The sequence below is a fragment of the Pangasianodon hypophthalmus genome, chromosome 27, assembly GCF_027358585.1.
Source record: "Pangasianodon hypophthalmus isolate fPanHyp1 chromosome 27, fPanHyp1.pri, whole genome shotgun sequence".
NCBI classification, from domain to species: domain Eukaryota; kingdom Metazoa; phylum Chordata; class Actinopteri; order Siluriformes; family Pangasiidae; genus Pangasianodon; species Pangasianodon hypophthalmus.
In genome coordinates, this window is record NC_069736.1 from 11,175,988 (window position 1) to 11,184,495 (window position 8,508).

Sequence of the window (8,508 nt, forward strand, 5' to 3'; positions counted from 1 at the left end):
ATTGCTAAGGGAAGAATTGATTATCTTTAAAAGAGGTTTGATTGTTTCAGGAATTATCTGTTTGAGGAAACAAGTAGGTAAAGGATCTAGCATACAGGTTGATGATTTTGATGATGAAATTAGTGAAATTAGTTCAGTCTCTTCAAGGGGAGTAAAGCGTTGTAGTTGTTTATCTAATATTATTATATTATCATCTACAGGGTTAGTTATAGAACTGTCCGGTTTTAAATTAATAGTCTGAATTTCTAGCCTGATATTTTCAATTTTACCATTGAAAAAATTCATGAAGTCATCGCTGCTATATAATGATTGTGTGCATGTTTCTATTGTGGTCTTATTCCTAGTTAATTTTGCTACAGTATTAAATAAGACTCTAGGATTATTTCTGTTATCTTCAATTAGGGTGGAGAGATACATTGATCTAGCAGCACTAAGAGCTTTCTTATAGCTCAAAAGGCTCTCCTTCCATGCTATTTGAAATACTACCAATTTAGTTTGACGCCATTTACCTTCTAGTTTTCGAGTGGTCTGTTTTAAAGTTTGTGTGTGATCGCTATACCAGGGTGCTAGCTTTTTCTCCCTAATTATTTTTCTTTTAAGTGGAGCTACCTTATCTAGCGAGTTGCAGAATGTTGATTCTAAGAATTCAGTTGCCTGGTCAAGTTCTTTGGGATCAGACGGTGATCCAATCATGGTTGATAAATCTGGGAGATTACTGATAAAACTCTGTGCAGTTGTTGACGTGAACGTACGTTTGACACGGCGACGTGGCAAGGTGCATATACTATGATTAATACACATTTTAAATGAGATGAGGTAATGATCTGAGATAGCTTCAGACTGTGGACATGAGACTATATTTTCTACATTTAATCCGAATGTTAGTATTAAATCAAGAGTGTGACCACCACTATGGGTGGGTCCTATTACATTCTGATTGACCCCTACAGAGTCTAGAATGGACACAACTGCTGTTCTCAGAGGGTCATCTGGATTATCAAAATGAATATTAAAGTCTCCAACAATTAATGCCTTGTCTAAAGAAACGACCAGGTTAGAGATGAAATCCACAAATTTGCATAGGAATTCCGAATACGGCCCTGGGGGTCTGTAAATAATAATTACTGGAATCACCTGGGTAGACTTATTTTTAGTTGCTACGTATGTTATGTTAGAATAAAGAACTTCAAATGCGTTGAATTTATGACTAGGTTTTTGTGTGATGCCTAGATTATCATTATAAATGACTGCAACGCCTCCTCCTCTGCCAGTTAGACGGGGCTGATGTATGTAACTGTACCCGGGAGGACTAGCTTCATTTAATGCTACAAACTCGTTTGGTTTAATCCACGTTAATCCAGCTTTAGCTTTGGCTTTGCGATTATGCCGCCGAGTCGTGACCCATTCGCCCCGCTGTGAGGGCTCTAATGCCGGAGTTGGGGGATTACTAGCTCCGCCTAAGGCATCCAGACTTTCCCCTACAGAAACTACACTGCTCTCACTCTCACTAACCCTCTCTAGAGTCTGGATGTGCACCTCTAATGCTGCAATCTTCTCTGTCAGAGAGCTAACTAACATGCATTTATCACAAATAAAGCTATTGCTAACGACGGAGGAAGAGTGACTAAACATCCTGCACTCAAAACACTGAACAAGCTGAATGTTAGACATGTTGTTTAACGCACCTTAGTTGAAGATTTGTTTACACAGCGTGGATCCAAAGTGGATGGCCTCCGCTCGCTTGTCTTGACAAAATACAAAAGCGCTCTTCGAGAGAAAGAAAAATGAAAATACGGTAGAAGAGAACATGAAAAATACAACAGATGAAAACGATAAATTATTGATTTAAAAAACAGTATAGTTAAGATGCCGACACAGGCAAGAAACTCCCGGCAAAACAATTCGAAAACCCATCCCTCCTCACCATCACCACAACATGAAATACTGATTCTATACATCAATTAACACCTTCAGGCAGTATTAGATTACAAGATAGTCACATTATACAACAATACATATTTGGCCACTTGACCTCAGGCTTATTAGACACTTTGTTCTCTCGTAGCACTTGCACCAACTCCAAATATGCCTCACTTGGTTTTTCCCTCAAAACACACATACACTTGAAATTTAGCTCAGGCACAACCCGTTTCTCTGGATCATCTTTGAGATGTTTCTACACTTTGATTGGAGTCCATCTGTGGCAAATTCAATTGATTGGACATGATTTGGAAAGGCACACACCTATAAGGTCTAACAGCTGAAAATGCACATCAGAGCAAAAACCAAGCCATGAGATCAAAGGAATTGCCTGCAGAGCTCAGAGACAGGATTGTGTCGCAAGAGCACAAGCTCATGTGTCTTCCACTGAGCATGGAGTGTAGACTGATGTGGAAAAAAATAATTTAAAGCATTTTCGCATAACACTGCAACATAACAAAATGTGAAAAAATGAAGGGGTCTAAATACTTTCTGAATGAACTGTAGGATTTTTCCCTTTTCCAGAAAAAGTTAAAAGTGTTTTTTTAAATCAATCCAAAACTTTTATTGAAAACAAGACACATATATGGGCTTTGACCAGATGTTTTAGGTTCTAATGTTGTTTACATTACCACTGTGAAGGGCTACCATCTCTCCCTGCCTAACTATGGTTAATCCACTGAGAGGAGTAGGGAGCACTAATGGACCGAATACTGCCCAAAACAACTGGCAATGACACCCCACTCTAGTGTAATTAAAAAAGGGGAAAAAATCCTTGACCAGTGATTTTGCCATGTGCATGGCTGTCCCTGCTTTGGTTAGATAGGCTTCAACTCAATGTGAAAAGTTATCAACCACCACCAACATATCCCATTTACCTTGACACAAGGGAAGGGAAGGTCAACCTGCAAATGCCTGGGTGTGAGCTGCAAGAGTTGGCACCCCAGCTGCTTTGTTGCTATCCTGGCACAGAACACAGCCATCACACAATGCACATCAAATTCATATATGCAGAATTTAGGGAATGTTGAAGAAAATCAGTGAACCATAATCTGAACACCCACATATCCTAGTCTGTGGATTTGTTGGTCTAAATATGGCAACAATGCCTCAGGAGCTACATATTTTCCCCTTTTGTCTATGCGCCAGCAGAATCTAGACTCGCACCTTTATCTACCCAGGACCATACTTCTAACACAGGGAGCATTAGCATACATGTCCAGGATTAGCATACATGTCCAAATCTTCTGTGTTTTACTGCAACAGAGTCTGAGGTTTTGATGGCTGAGATCATTACAGAAGGAAGACTACATGCATCTTTGGCTGCAGCATCAGCCATAGCATTACCACGAGCTTCAGCAGTGTCAGGGGAGCAATGAGTCTTAATCTTAAAAAAACGTGTTGGACATTGACACACTGACGAGGTCAGACACAAACAAGACATATTGAATGGGCATGCCTGCAGCTGCCAAAAAGGCACATTACCAGCAAATACTTCCAAAATCACCTACAACACCAAAGACATATTGTGAATCCATGTAAATCGTAGCAGTACAACCACTAGCTAGATTTCAGGCACTAGTCAAAGCCTCAAGTACAGCAACTTGGGCTGAGAGATGATCAGAGAGACGACCCTGAACTATCAATGTGTGTGACGAGCAAACGGACCATTCAGCACATCTGCATCCGTTCAGTACTTGGGCGGAACCATCTGTAAACAAAATCATGTCTGGATTTTCCAGAGGAATCTCAGAACAGCTCGAAGGCAGTGAGTGCATCGAGCCAATTGCCCCATCTCTGGGCAGTCACTGTGATCACACGAGCTGAGGACAACAGAGAGAGAACAGCATGTGGACAATGTACAGTGAGCTGTTGTGTTAGCACTACTGGAGCACAAGTAGTAACAGCTAAATAAGTCACTCAAAATCCATCTGCATGAGTAATTGTGAAATAACACCGATGCCTAAAATAAAAAGGCTGTTAATTCGTGCTTCCATAAGAGATAAGGCAGTTGACTTATGATCAAAACACAAACAAACAGGTTGAGTTCTGTAGGTGTTAGAATTTTCCCCTGTCACAGAAATGACAGTGCTAGTTCTAGTTAGATGAAAACCTAAATTTCTAGCCATCTCATTTGGAATTATTGATACTTGTGCACCAGTGCCAATCAAAAAACAGCATTTATGATCATTCACAGTGATTATCACATACAATCTGTTATCCCGCTCATGCATATTGGCTGCAAATAGGCTCTCACAGCAGACAAAATAAAAAAAATTCTAAAAAGAATGTGCAGCAGGAGGGGGGAGGGAGGCGGAGGCAAAGCATGTGAGTGTTGGGAGGTGCATTTGTAACACTTTCCTGGGTTGGGTCGGATATGAGGAGATGGGAGGCAGGCTTGGGACAACTCAAAAGGGGCTCTTTATTTCCATTGTCATGGCAAATACTTCTGCAAATCAGAATAAGAAAATTAATTACAAAGACAAGAGGTTCTGGATGCCGAAAATCAATAGACTTTATTGAATCAACGACAAAGCCGCGATGGTCTGCAGAACATCCGAAGTACATAGTCATGACTCATGCTTTTATACAGTTCTAAAACAGTGATCTCATTAGGTGGAATTTTCCCTTTTGTTTCTTTTAATCACACACCTGCTTCCCCCCACAATTATTTCACTGTCCCTTTGTCTTAGCTTTAACCGTGGCGAAGGTCAGTCAGTTTATTTTTAAAAAATGTTAACATTTCTTCACACCCTTAACAATGCACTGTAAGAAATCACAATTGTCAAATTTCTGAAAAAGATACAAGCTTCAGGTACTCTGGTAGAGAAAAACACTTTCCCATGAGAAAGGACAGAACAGGCCTGGGCTGAAAAGATACAATGTATGAATGAGAACTATGTGCTTAGTGATTTCCCACAAGCTAGAGTCACATCAGTTTCGTCTTAGTTTTCTTGATTCACATACACAATCATTCTTTATAAAATTATTTTTAATTAATTGTTTTCCAAGTAATTAATTAGAACTGATTCAAATACTGATTTACCATAGAGTTACGCTCTCCTCATGATTAAACTACACTTCAGAATCAGTCTTATGCTGAGGTGATTTGAGGTCATGATTCAACACAATAACTCAGTACAATACAATACTGCTGTATAAATACTGATTGACATAATACTAATTATAATTAAGAGTTAACTAATTAATGGAAATACTTCCACACCATCACTATTACTTTCACTTTTCAGCGGGTTTATTTTACTCTGCACATGGCTCTCTGCTGCTCAGCTCTCTCTCATGGCTCTCATCACTCATCAGCAGAGGTGGACAGTAATGAAGTACATTTACTTGAGTACTGTACTTTACTTGAGTATTATTTTTTGTTATTAAACTTGTGACTTTAACTTCACTACATTTGAAAGACAAATATTGTACTTTTCACTCCACTACATTTCTATCAAGGTCCTTGAGTCGAAAGTCATTACTATGTAGCAGCTTTGAAAATCAGTGGATGATTTTTTTCTTCTCTAAAATGTGATTGGTTTTTTGCAGGTGACAGACAGCCTATCAATAATCACTCTTGTAGGGTCATGTGTCTTGAAGTTCAGTGAGTTCTGCAGCATTTTTTGAACACTGATCAGTTGGCAAAATGGAAGAAGATGGTTCCTCGGCACAGTGTGAGCAACCATGGCCATACTTAAAAAGTATGTTCCAGTTTTCTGAAAAGGTCAAAGATTCTTTTCGTTTAAAATGTTTGCTTTGTTTGCCTAAACAAATCACAGCCTTCAAAAACTCGCCGTCCAACCTGCGAAAGCATATTGAGGTATGTAAACTTTAAAATTCTTGTGAAAGCTTGAAATTGTCTGTGCTTTAGAGCTAAAGTTTCAGTATGAAGTATGGTCGGTCAAATGATTTATGGGTTTGCCTGCCAAGTTGCCGTAGCCTTGTGGATACACCACTTACGCATAGGTAAGGGTCAACAATGACGTTAGTTAGCATGCAAAAGCGTGAATTCAAATGTAAATGAGTTTACGAGTTGAAAAAGTTAATATCTTGTATCTTTTATAGTTTTTTTTTTTGTTACCTTGCATAATTACTATAGTTATGTCTAGAGCTGCAGGATTAATCATAAAAAAGATTGCAATCTCTCTCTCAAAAAAAAAAGCCAATTCTTGTGTACTCCTTAATGACCACTTTGTGAGAATAAATATGCTTGAATGCATAGTGGTTCTGTTTAAATTTGGGGAAATGTTTGATTGGTTTTCTTTTGCATGCGTTAGGTACAGTCCAGCTGAAATGGCCTTTTGGGGGGGAATATACTACCACCATGAGTCTAGTTGTGAAGGCGACAAACATATTACAAGGAGATTCCAACATTCAGACTACTATTACTATCCTCATCACCAAGCTTGAGAAAACAAGAGCATCGCTGAGACTCTGCAAGCCGCTAGTTGATGCCCTCCTAGATGGTTTGAAAAAACGGTTTGGGAACATGATGTCTGATCCCGAGCTAGTTGCTGCAGCCATTATTCATCCAGAGTTCAATACATCCTCAAACTTGGTAAGAGAAATGTTCTACATGGCCCATTATTTTCTCATTTACTTTTCTTTTTAACTTGCATACAACTTTGTCATGATGAAAAGATGCTAAAAAAATAATGACTAACCTATAATTGTTTCTGATTTAGGCCTCACTTACATCAAGGAACATCTTTCTGATCATGATGAGTCTTCAACTCCTCAAGCACTTCTGATGAAGAGGATTTCTTCTCTAATATCAAGCATACATGCACACAGGAAACATCCTAACAACTGGATGTATACCTACCATGTATAGCTGAAGGTTTGACTATGTTGACATCTTATCCAGCCTTATCCATCCTGTCGCTCAAGCTGACCACAGCCCTGCCTGTGAAAGGCTTTTTAGTGCAGCTGGATTGATTGCAGCCCAAAAAGGGAAGCAATTAATTCACATAACTTTGAGAACCAGCTTCTACTTAAGATGAATAAGAACTATAAGTTTTTATAAGTTTGACTGATTCGACCTAAGATTTCTCCCGACTAGTGGCCTGTGAGAGACAGTATCGTCGTTGTCACATCAAATTGTTTGAAGTTTTTGTTTTGATGTCAGATAAGTCTTGCTGTTTTGCTTTTTTTTAAAAGCAGTGTTGCTGTTGAGCAGTTATACAACTACGGTTGTGTAGCTGGGTTTTAAAGCATGTTGGATTATTTTATTTTTTCTGATCAGTCTGTATTTACAGCAATTTCACTGTCTGCTTGATTCAAATGTGGATGAATGTATAGATGTGTGCACACTGCCAGAGCTGTGCGTTTACCATGCTGCTTTTGTGGGGGTGAGTAGGAGTGTTAAATAAAAAAAATGAAGATGATTATGGCTGTCTTTTTAGTCAATTCAGTTGTTTCATTTCTGTAGGTTTTGTAACATTCTAAAAGCTCTTTATTCCACAGATACTACAAGCTAGTCAGTGTATTCAGTAGGTTGCTTCAGAGGCATAAGGTGAGTATTACATACAACAATGCAACAATAATAAAACAATGTGTTGACATAAAAAAGGAAATTTACATTTGATACTTAAGTACTTTTAAAAGCAAGTACTTCTGTACTTTTACTTAAGTAAAAATCTGTCTTTACAACGTTCACTTGTAATGGAGTAATATTTGACCAGTAGTATCTGTACTTTCAAGTAATGGAGTTGTGTACTTTGTCCACCTCTGCTCATCAGCACTCATCCTGCTGAATGGATCACTCATCAGTGCATTTGCATTTACATGTGCGTTTACCACATTAGCAGTTGTTTGCAACAAAGCAGACAGACGCATTTTCACATTCAAGTCTCTCTCATACGCCGCAAGGCTATCAGCAAGCTCAAAAAGACTTGCCTTACACCAGTCGGACTTCAAAATCAGCAACACATTGCGTAAGTAGCTTTTAAACCACCAGCCCATTGACTAACGGAAACGCGGCTTCCAAGATCATCAGAAATGGAACTCATATTGTATCCTCCATACAGCATAAACACCTGAGCATAACGCTGGGTGTATTCCATCAAAGACTTGTTTCTGTCCGTGTTGACAATCAACAACTTTACTGCAACAATCAGGACTGTCTTTAAAATCTTAAAGTCTTTAAAATCTTTTGTCATGTGAATCTAATTACTCAGGACTCATGGCTGATCTTTTATAGTTATTTCTGCCTCCTCATCCTTTTTTGACTTTGCTTTTTTAATCACTATCGGGGCTAACCCAACGGCTGCAGGATCTAAGCCAGGTCATCTGAATCTTCATTGGCGGATAACGAATACGGAGATCATGTCTTTGATCGGCGGTTAAGGCTTTTAAGAAATGGATACATCTTCTTTGCTTTTAGATAAAGGCAGTGTCTGTTTTTTGAGTGGAGATAGTGGTGTGTTTATCGTTAGCACATTCCTGCACCAGCTTAGGGACTAGCTCATCACTCTCATGCTTTTCTTGTTCCTCTCTTGTATTAAGAAAGCATGCCACTGC

The 8,508-nt window shown here is 38.9% G+C and overlaps 1 long non-coding RNA gene across 1 annotated transcript; it reads left to right on the forward strand.

The window, feature by feature from the left end:
* The first annotated feature begins 5,578 nt into the window (after window positions 1-5,578).
* Window positions 5,579-7,541, forward strand: LOC117596264 (uncharacterized). Its single transcript, XR_004577443.2, has 3 exons — window positions 5,579-5,806; window positions 6,264-6,544; window positions 6,672-7,541. It is a non-coding gene; the product is annotated as an uncharacterized LOC117596264 (long non-coding RNA).
* The last annotated feature ends 967 nt before the right edge of the window (window positions 7,542-8,508 follow it).